The following is a 10,171-nucleotide window of genomic DNA, read 5'->3' as shown; positions in this document are numbered from 1 at the left end:
CCTACAATTTTGAAAGGTGTGGTTTGCCGCGATTCCCACACGAGCCGCATTGCGTTTGGGGTGCCATTGAAGTACAGCGCTTTGTGCTGCGATTGCCATGCTATTTGGGATAGCGGACAGAATTGCGGCGATTTTTCCTGCAATAATAGTAAGATGTGATTCGGGGCGTAAGGCCCCAGCGATTTGGAATCATGGGCAGAATGGCGGTAGGAACGATCGTTCTTGCAACGTGATGTCTGAATGGAGACTAAAGTCTGTGCAGATTTCTGGCAGTCAGTGAGCCAATCAGACAAGTGGGAGTTGATATTTTTGGAGACGTTCTGTACGCCAGTAAAATGAACGAATGTCCAAGCGCTGGCCGTACTTAAACCAATGGTGTACAGAATGCCTGCAGGTTGCCATATTGCAGTGAATTTTACAAAACATGCAGATTGAAATGGGAAGGGAATATTTAACCCCTCGCCTACCTGGCACTTACCCCCCCCCCCCCCTCCCCTTCCTGCCCAGGCCAATTTTCAGCTTTCAGTGCTGTCACACTTTGAATGACAATTGCGCGGTCATGCAATACTGTACCCGTATGAAATTGTAATTTTTTTGAGACATATAGAGCTTTCTTTAGGTGGTATTTAATCACCAATGGTTTTTTTTAATTTTTTTGCTAAACAAACAATTTTGAAAAAAAAAAGTCCCCTTAGTTTCTGTTATAAAATTTTGCTAAACGTTTCTTCTTCACTGATGTGCGCTGGTAAGTGGCACCGATGGGCATTGATATGCAGCACTGTTGGGTACTGATAGGCTGCACTGATGGGTACTGATGAGGCGGCACCAGGGGAGGACTGACAACTCATGGGGCGCCCGGGCAATAGGGGATCATGGGGCCCCTGTGTCCTTGCTCAAACCAAAAAAAGCCTATGAAAAAGGTACCAGGGGCATCTCATGGGGCCCCCTACGGACCCCGGGCCCTTGGGCAGTGCCCAAGTTTCCAAATGGTCAGTCCGCCCCTGGGCAGCACTGATGAGGCTGCATTGATAGGTATACTGATGGGCAATGATGAGGCAGCACTGATGGGCACAGATAGGCAGCACTGAAGGTCACTGATAGACAGCACTGACTGGCAGCACTGATGGGCACCTACTGATGGAGAATGACTGGTGGCACTGATGGACACTGACTGGCAGAACTGATGGAGAATGACTGGCGGCCTTGATGGACACTGACTGGCAGGACTGATGGAGAATGACTGGCGGCACTGATGGACACTGACTGACAGAACTGATGGAGAATGACTGGCGGCACTGATGGACACTGACTGACAGAACTGATGGAGAATGACTGGCGGCACTGATGGACACTGACTGACAGAACTGATGGAGAATGACTGGCGGCACTGATGGACACTGACTGACAGAACTGATGGAGAATTACTGGCGGCACTGATGGAGAATGACTGGCGGCACTGATGGACACTGACTGACATAACTGATGGACACTGGCTGGAGGCACTGATGGACACTGACTGGCGACACTGATGGACACTGACTGGCAGCACTGATGGGCACTGACTGGCAGCACTGATGGGCACTGACTGGCAGCACTGATGGACACTTTTGGGACTGCACTGATGGAGATTTCTGGGACTGTGCTGATGGACACTGTTGGGGCTGCATTGATGTCCTCGGATGTATAAATACAGTTGCCGATTACCGGCTCTCCTCTCTCCTCACTCTGTGACAGCCAATAACCAGCAGCTGCTACACTTTGTGATCAGCTGTGTCATTGGACACAGCTGATCACGTGATAAAAGGATACAGCGATCACAGAGCTCGTCAGGTGCGCTCCCCAGGGGGGCACGTGGGAGGTACGGTTCTGGAGGACGTCATATGACCGTGCTGTAGCCATCATTCCTCAAGTAGGTAATGACATCATATTACAATATGGCTGGTGGAACAATTCTATATGCTACAATATCATATATATTTTTCTTTTTTTGCTATTTTTTTTCACCAAAGTGGAGTTACCCTTTAAATTAGATTTTTTTAAAAGCATTGCAGTGTGGCTCCCCCCCCCCCCCCCCCCCCGTAGGACATCAGGTGACGGTGTATTGATGCCCTAAGATAAGCAGCTGGGCACACGGGGGAGGATTTTGTGAATTCTGTCCGTGCCGCACGCGGGTCTGGCGTCCACGAGAACACAGCGCTGTAATCTCCGTCATGTTTTATTTATAGGCAGCAATGCACCAGATAGGGTGTTAACAAATACAGATGATTGCTTCGGGGGCACCGACTTGTCCGGAGGTAATTAGGACAAAAGATCTTTCATTGGATGGGGATTCAGACAGGAATAAAAAGAGAAAAGGAAAAGATGGATCTACTGCAACCAGACCTAGGGGCCGTTTCACACTGGGGCGCTTTTTAGAACGTGGTAAGCTTTTTTTTTTAAACACATATTGTATTTTTAATGCGCTTTTAGAGCTCGTTCACACCAGAACGTGGGGTGGGAAACTCATGGTCAAAAAGTGTGCAATCTGCTGCGGGTGGCTATGTATTCCTAACAACACTGCAAACGCAGATTGCAAATGTAGTATGTTTGCATGGTACCATGCGATCCGTGGCAGTGCGTTTGTGAAAAGTAGTACATGCACTACTATTGGTGCGGTCCAATGACCGTCAGACCATTTGGGAACTCGGGCACTGCCCGATGGCCCGGGGTCAGTAGGGGTACCTTTCTTAGGCTTTTTTGGATGTGGTTTGAGTGTGGGCGAAGACACAGGGGCCTATTGAGGGCCCAGGATCAGTAGAGGGCCCCATGAGATGCCCCTGGTACCTTTTTCATAGGCTTTTTTGAGATTGGGCAAGGACACAGGGGCCCATGATCCCCTATTGCCCGGGGGCCCCATGAGTTGTCAGTCCGACCCTGATGCTGAATCATACAGGAATCGCAGGTACACAGACTGCCTTTCTGTTCGATTCAGGTGGGGACTGGCCGTAAACGCATGTGCTTAGTGTGTTTTTGGTGCGCTTTCCGGTTTCCTGACTTCCAGCATGTGACTCAAGAAAGCCCCAAAAACACAAATGCGGTTGATGCCTTCCCATTGACTTACAATGGAAGGTGCGTTTTTGGTGCTCTTTTGAAGAGCGCACCACAGATGCAGCATGCAGGACCTTTTTAAAACGCAGCACAAACACAGCCCAGCAAGTATGGCAATTATTACACAGGATTTATACAGCGTCAGCAGTTTGTGCAACAATTTACAACGTGAGGGCAGTTTGAACGGCTACGTAGGATTTAAAGGGGAATAATTTTCATGCGCTTTTGTCATGCAGGATACAAGGCCACATTCAGGTACTTAGGAATGCTATAGACCAGGGGTCCCCAAACTGCGGCCCACGGGCCGGATGTGGCCCTTTGCTTGCTGTTATTTGGCCCTTGGGGCACTTTTCCTTCCACTGATATGAAGCACTATTCCTTCCATTGACACCAGCGATGGGGCGCTATTCTTCCCTCTGACAATAACAATGGGACACTATTCTTCCCACTGACACCAATGATGGGACACTATTCTTCCCACTGACACAAACAATGGGACGCTATTTCTCCCACAAACGCCAATGATGGGGCACTGTGCCTCCCACTGACCCCAACGACGGGGCACTGCGCCTCCCACTGATCCCAGTGGTGGGGCACTGTTCCTCCCACTGACACCAACGACGGGGCACTGCGCCTCCCACTGATCCCAGTGGCGGGGCACTGTTCCTCCCACTGACCCCAACGACGGGGCACTGTGCCTCCCACTGACCCCAACGACTGGGCACTGTGCCTCCCACTGATCCCAATGAGGGGACACTGTTCCTCCCACTGATCCCAACGGCAGGGCACTGTTCCTCCCACTGACCCCAACGATGGGACACTGTTCCTCCCACTGACCCCAAAGACGGGTCACTGTGCCTCCCACTGATCCCAATGATGGGGCACTGTTCCTCCCACTGATCCCAATGACGGGACACTGTTCCTCCCACTGATCCCAATGACGGGGCACTGTTCCTCCCACTGATCCCAATGGCGGGGCACTGTTCCTCCCACTGACCCCAACGATGGGGCACTGTTCCTCCTACTGATCCCAATGAGGGGACACTGTTCTTCCCACTGATCCCAATGACGGGGCACTGTGCCTCCCACTGATCCCAATGATGGGGCACTGTTCCTCCCACTGTTCCCAATGGCGGGGCACTGTTCCTCCCACTGACCCCAACGATGGAACACTGTTCCTCCCACTGATCCTAACGTCGGGGCACTGTTCCTCCCACTGACCCCAACGATGGGGCACTGTTCCTCCCACTGACCCCAACGATGGGGCACTGTTCCTCCCACTGACCCCAACGATGGGGCACTGTTCCTCCCACTGACCCCAACGAAGGGGCACTGTTCCTCCCACTGACCCCAACGAAGGGGCACTGTTCCTCCCACTGACCCCAACGAAGGGGCACTGTTCCTCCCACTGACCCCAACGACGGGGCACTGTTCCTCCCACTGACCCCAACGACAGGGCACTGTTCCTCCCACTGACACCAATGATGGGGTACTGTTCCTGCCACTGATCCCAACGATGGGGCACTATTCCTCCCTCTGACCCCAACGATGGGGCACTGTTCTGCCCACTGATCCCAATGATGGGACACTGTTCCTCCCACTGACCCCAACGATGGGGCACTGTTCCTCCCACTGACCCCAATGAGGGGACACAGTTCCCCCCACTGATCCCAATGATGGGACACTGTTCCTCCCACTGACCCCAATGACGGGGCACTATTCCACCCACTGATCCCAATGGCAGGGCACTGTTCCTCCCACTGACCTCAATGACGGGGTACTGTTCCTCCCACTGATTCCAAAGACAGGGCACTGTTCTTCCCACTGACCCCAATGACGGGGCACTGTTCCTCCCACTGACCCCAACGACAGGGCACTGTTCCTCCCACTGACCCCAATGAGGGGACACTATTCCTCCCACTGACCCCAACGGTTGGAAACTGTTCCTCACACTGACCCCAATGACAGGGCATTATTCCTCCCACGGATCCCAACGATGGGGCACTGTTCCTCCCACTGACACCAATGATGGGGTACTGTTCTACCCACTGATTCCAACGATGGGGCACTGTTCTTCCCACTGACTCCAACGACGGGGCACTGTTCCTCCTACTGACCACCAAGCCTAGGGCATTGTTTAGTCCCTCTGATGCCAGGGCGTTTTTTACTCCCAATGACCACAATCCAGTCCCCCCTAAAGTTTGAAGGGCAGTAAACTGGCCCTTTGTTTCAAAAGTTTGGAGACCCCCTCCATAGACGGTTCAATTCTTGGCCGGTTCAGCAGAGACCAGCTGAGAATCACGCCATGTATGGGCAGGCTAAGTGTACACAAGTTGATAAATCGATCAACCTGGGTACAACCAGCCTGTTGGATTTTACATTCAATTATCCCTAGAAACTATTATAGCTGCTAGCAGCAATCACTGTGTTCTCCCAGCGGGGACAGCTCCCCCCACCTCTCCCGCCAAGAGCACACAATGGCTCTGCGGGAGCGATTCCCCCATCAACACTGACCGTGTTGATGGGGGAATCAAGTGATCGCTCCATCTATGGTCGACCTTACACTGCATGCTTTTAACTACTTAGGGACTGCCTACTGCAGATTTACTGCGGCAGAGCGGTCCCGCTTTGCTGGATTACATACATGTTCGTGATCCGGCATTTCTGAGTAGGGGGTGCGCGTGCCCGCCGCCCTGTCTGTGCTGTCATTTGCTGCAGCACAAGCAAATCAGCGGGTCCTGGCCTATGATTTATGGCCGAGAAATGCTGATCAGCTGAGCGAATGGCAATACAGAGTCTTGTGTTGATAAACAGAGTGCTGCGATGTGGCTGTTTTTTTTATTCCCTACAAAGCAGGGAGTAAAAACTGTCAGCTTGCTTAGTAAAAAAGCTTGTGTACCCTCATTAGGCACACAGTTAGCCCTTTGATTGCCCCTAGATGTTAACCCCTTCCCAGCCAGTGTGATTAGTACTGTGACTGTGTATAGTATTATGATTGATCACCGTATTAGTGTCACTGGAGATGTCAGTGTCAGTTAGTTACACACTCCCTGATCACCACCCTGACTATTATAAAAAAAATGTATCAATAAATATTCCAGTATATAAACCATTGTTTGCATAACTTTCACGCAAACCAATTAATATATACATATTGGGCTTTTTTTTTTACCAAAGACATGTAGCAGAATATATTTTGGTTTAAATTTATGACATGATTTAATTTCTTTTTATTGAATAAAAAAATACTGTTTTCTTTTTCAAAATTTTCAGTCTTTTTCATTTATTTGATTAAAAATGAAAAACAAAAAAGTGGTGAGCAAATACCACCAAAAGAAATCTCTATTTGTGTGAAAAAATATGATATAAATTTATTTAGGTACAGTATTGCATGACCGCACAATTACCAATAAGGCTCGGTTCACACTGCTGTGGCTTGGGATCCAATTTGTGAGACCCTCAAGTCGCATGACATGCGAAATCCCATGTTAGTCAATAAGAGGTGTCTTAAAAAGCACCACTGAAGTCGCTCCGACTTTATAAAAGGTTCCTGTACTACTTCAAGGTGACTTCTATCCAACTTGTGCCCATAGACTTTAATGGAAATCACCTCTTGCATCCTAGTCTATATTGATGTAATTTGGATCTGACATTGCAGGAAGATTACCCAGGCAAAGTTTCATGGCATGACATTCGCTCATCAAATCACATCAAAGTCGTACTCATGTTGCATTAAATTGCCAGCATATCGCCAGGACTGAGCCTTAAAGTAGCACAGTGCCGAATAGCAAAAATGCCCTGATCATGAAGGGGGTAAAACCTTCCATACTCACGGCAAGGGTAGAATATACGCCTTCCAACCTAACCAAGCCTCCTAGGCTATACCCTCCACCGTTCCAGCTATACAAAATACACAAACCAAGTTTCTGGAGTCAAAGTGGCCATAGCAGCCTTTTATTAACCAATAAATTAATTCAACATAAATAACATGACATTCCAAAAATTAGAAACAGAGGAAAAACATGGTGGACATTTGAGGTCCATAAACCCAACTTGACTTTTGCGGAAAACATTCCTTTAACTTAGGCCCCCAGCCGAAACCCACCGGCTACCCTACTTATCCTCAGTGACCACTATTTTACCTGTTCCGAGTTAACCCCTTGTTAACCGGAATGTACCGAGGTCCCCATACCACTGATGGGTCCCGAATTTGTCTCCATACAGAATTCTTTCCTCCTCCAAAGACCAACCACCGCCAAGGCCCCTGTGACAATCCAAACCAAAGCACGAAGGGGAGGAAGGGTGGGAAGCTTCTTCTTCTTCCAACTTCCCCAGTGGACTTCCTGAGATCGGACACTCCTTTTCCTCCCTGTGAACCCTCCCAAATCTTCCCATCCAATCAGGTAAGCCATACTCTCAAAACTTCCTACCCTTCTTTTAACCCTATATGTTGTCCCTCTATTCACCCCAATCATGTTGTCCCTGCGCTTCATTTTTTTTTTCTAGATCCAGCCCTAACTTGTTGCATCAATTCACCAGCAAATCACCGGGACCAAGCTTTAAAGTAGCGCAGTGCAGAATAGCAAAAATGCCCTGATCATGAAGGGGGTAAAACCTTCCGGAGCTTCTGGTTAAAAAAGTTCAGCTTGCAGGCCCCATTCACGTTACCTTTTTTTAGCATGTTTGTCGTGCAACAGCCTAGGGAAGCCTAGTCACTTGAATGGGCTTCCCTACGCCTGCCAAACGTGCCAAAGATGCTTAAGTACCTTTTTTGGCACTGAGCCAAGCATGTACTATGTTTTGCCACATTTTTTTGCTCATTTTGATGGGTGTCAAACATGTGCAAACACATTGGGCTACTACCTATGTTTGGGGTGCCATTTAGGCTAGGTTCACACTTATGCAGGTTGCAGTTGATACATTTTTCCCAATGCGTTTTGCATTTTCTTCACACGCGTTTTTGACATGTTTTAATGCGATTCATGCGTTTCGCATTTTTTGAGATGTGTTTAACCACTTCCCTGTCCGGCCGCTGTATATAAACGGCCGAACGGTGGCAGTGTAGGGGCGGGTTGCCGTTCATAAACGGCACCCGCTATTTTGGATTGTGCGCACTCCTTGGGAGCATGCGGCACTGCGATCCGGTGCCCGCTGTGTCCTCCGTACAGTGAACACCGATCGCTGTACGGGACCTCTGTGTGAGGTCCCGATCATGTGATCACTGATTGGCCAATCAGTGATCACATGAATAGGTGTAAGCAAGATGTCACTTCTGACATCATTTTTACTACTTGTGAAATCTGTGAATGATCACAGAGGCCACATGGTACAGGGCTATTCACAACAGCCTTGTACCATGTGACAAACTGACCAATCACAGCTCACACAGTATTTCTCAATGGCTGCAAGAATGCAGCCAGAGAGAAGGAGAAAATATTTCTTTTAAAGCCTTTATGGGTGTAAAAGCAGTGTTAAAAAAAAAAAATCACCCCCCACAAGTAGTACAGTGTCACCATGGTGACACTATACTGCTAGGGTGACAGTATGTTTAAAAAAATATATAATAATAATATAAAAAATAAAATAAAAATGTAAAAAGAAATTTGAAAAATTATAATTTTTGGTTATAAACTATTTTGGGTTATTTTTATTTTTTTACTGAAAAGATAACTGGATACATTTTGGCCAAGATCTATGAAGAAAAATTATTTATTTGCAAAATGTTATAAGAAAAACACTTTTTTCAAAATGTTTGGACTTTTTCATTTATATAGCAAATAAAATAAAAATCCCAGTGGTGAATAAATACCACCAAAATAAAGTTTTATCTGTCTCTCACAGTGTTGTATGACTGCGCAATTGTCATTCAAAGTGCGACAGCACTGAAAGCTGAAAATTGGCCTGGACAGGAAGGGGGTAAAATTGTCCAGACATGAAGTGAATAATGTTGCTAGAGGGAGGTGTCTGTTGTCATGCAGAAAATGCACCAAAAACGCATGTACATATGTTTTGCATGCGTTTTTGATGCAGTTCCACTGAAGTCTATTACACACCAAACGCAATCTGCTGCGGGGAAAAAAAGTCCCAGACCATTTCGGCTCAAAACGCACAGATGTGAACTAGATCCATAGGAAATCACAGTAAATGGACTGTAGTGTATTTCTGCAAACCAGTGTGTTGCCGCATTTGTAGAGCATTTTTACAGCTAAAAAACTCCTCTAGAAACCCACTAGTCCTGTTTTTTTTTTCAGCCAAAAAACGTTGATTCCAGTCTATGTGTGTATGGACACCAGGGGTGGACTGACAACTCATGGGGCCCCTGGGCAATAGGGGATCATGGGGCCCCTGTGTCCTTTCCCAAACTCTGCCTATGAAAAAGGTACCAGGGGCATCTCATGGGGCCCCCTACTGACCCCAGTCCCTCAGGCAGTGCCCGAGTTTCCAAATGGTCAGTCCGCCCCTGCTGGACACATAAGATAACATGCTGGGGGTTTACTAGCTGTAGAAAAAAACCTCAAAGCCAAAAACAGCCTCTGTACAAACGTCCCGTGTGCATGAGGACTTAGCCAGCACACCAGCTATTACACACAATGGAGCTCAGCCTGACCTCCTACCTCCCCTTTCCTGCTTTTGATTAGAGGAATTGCTTTCAACCATTGTGGAGGAATTTGCAAGGTTTGCTGCAGCTTAATTTACAGGTATTGGGATTTTGTTTTAGCAAAGACATGGAGCAGAATACATTTTGGCCTAAATTTATGACGAAATTTGATTTTTTAAATTTTTTTACTGAACATGTTTAATAGCAAAAAGTCAAAAATATATTTTTTTCTCAAAATTATTTTTTTTTGTTTACAGCTCAAAAAAAAAGAAAAACCCAGAGGTGATCAATACCACTGAAAGAAAGCTCTATTTGTGAGAAAAAAGGACATAAATTTAATTTGGGTGCAGCACTGCATGATCGCGCAATTGTCAGTTAAATTGCAAAAAATGGCCTGGTCAGGAAGGGGGGGGGGGGAACCTCTGGAGGGCAAGTGGTTAATACAGAATAAATAACTACGGAGGCAGATGACCTGATCTTGTGTGT

General features: G+C 47.5%; 1 long non-coding RNA gene across 1 annotated transcript; it reads left to right on the top strand.

Moving 5' to 3' along the window:
- Positions 1-2,127: 2,127 nt before the first annotated feature.
- Positions 2,128-10,153, top strand: LOC149471164 (uncharacterized). Its single transcript, XR_016307216.1, has 3 exons — positions 2,128-2,421; positions 7,312-7,490; positions 9,943-10,153. It is a non-coding gene; the product is annotated as an uncharacterized LOC149471164 (long non-coding RNA).
- The last annotated feature ends 18 nt before the right edge of the window (positions 10,154-10,171 follow it).

The sequence above is a fragment of the Staurois parvus genome, unplaced genomic scaffold (assembly GCF_062004578.1).
Source record: "Staurois parvus isolate SC_StPar_1 unplaced genomic scaffold, SC_StPar_1.0 ptg000026l, whole genome shotgun sequence".
Taxonomy (NCBI): domain Eukaryota; kingdom Metazoa; phylum Chordata; class Amphibia; order Anura; family Ranidae; genus Staurois; species Staurois parvus.
This window is presented reverse-complemented; position numbering and strand designations above follow the sequence as displayed.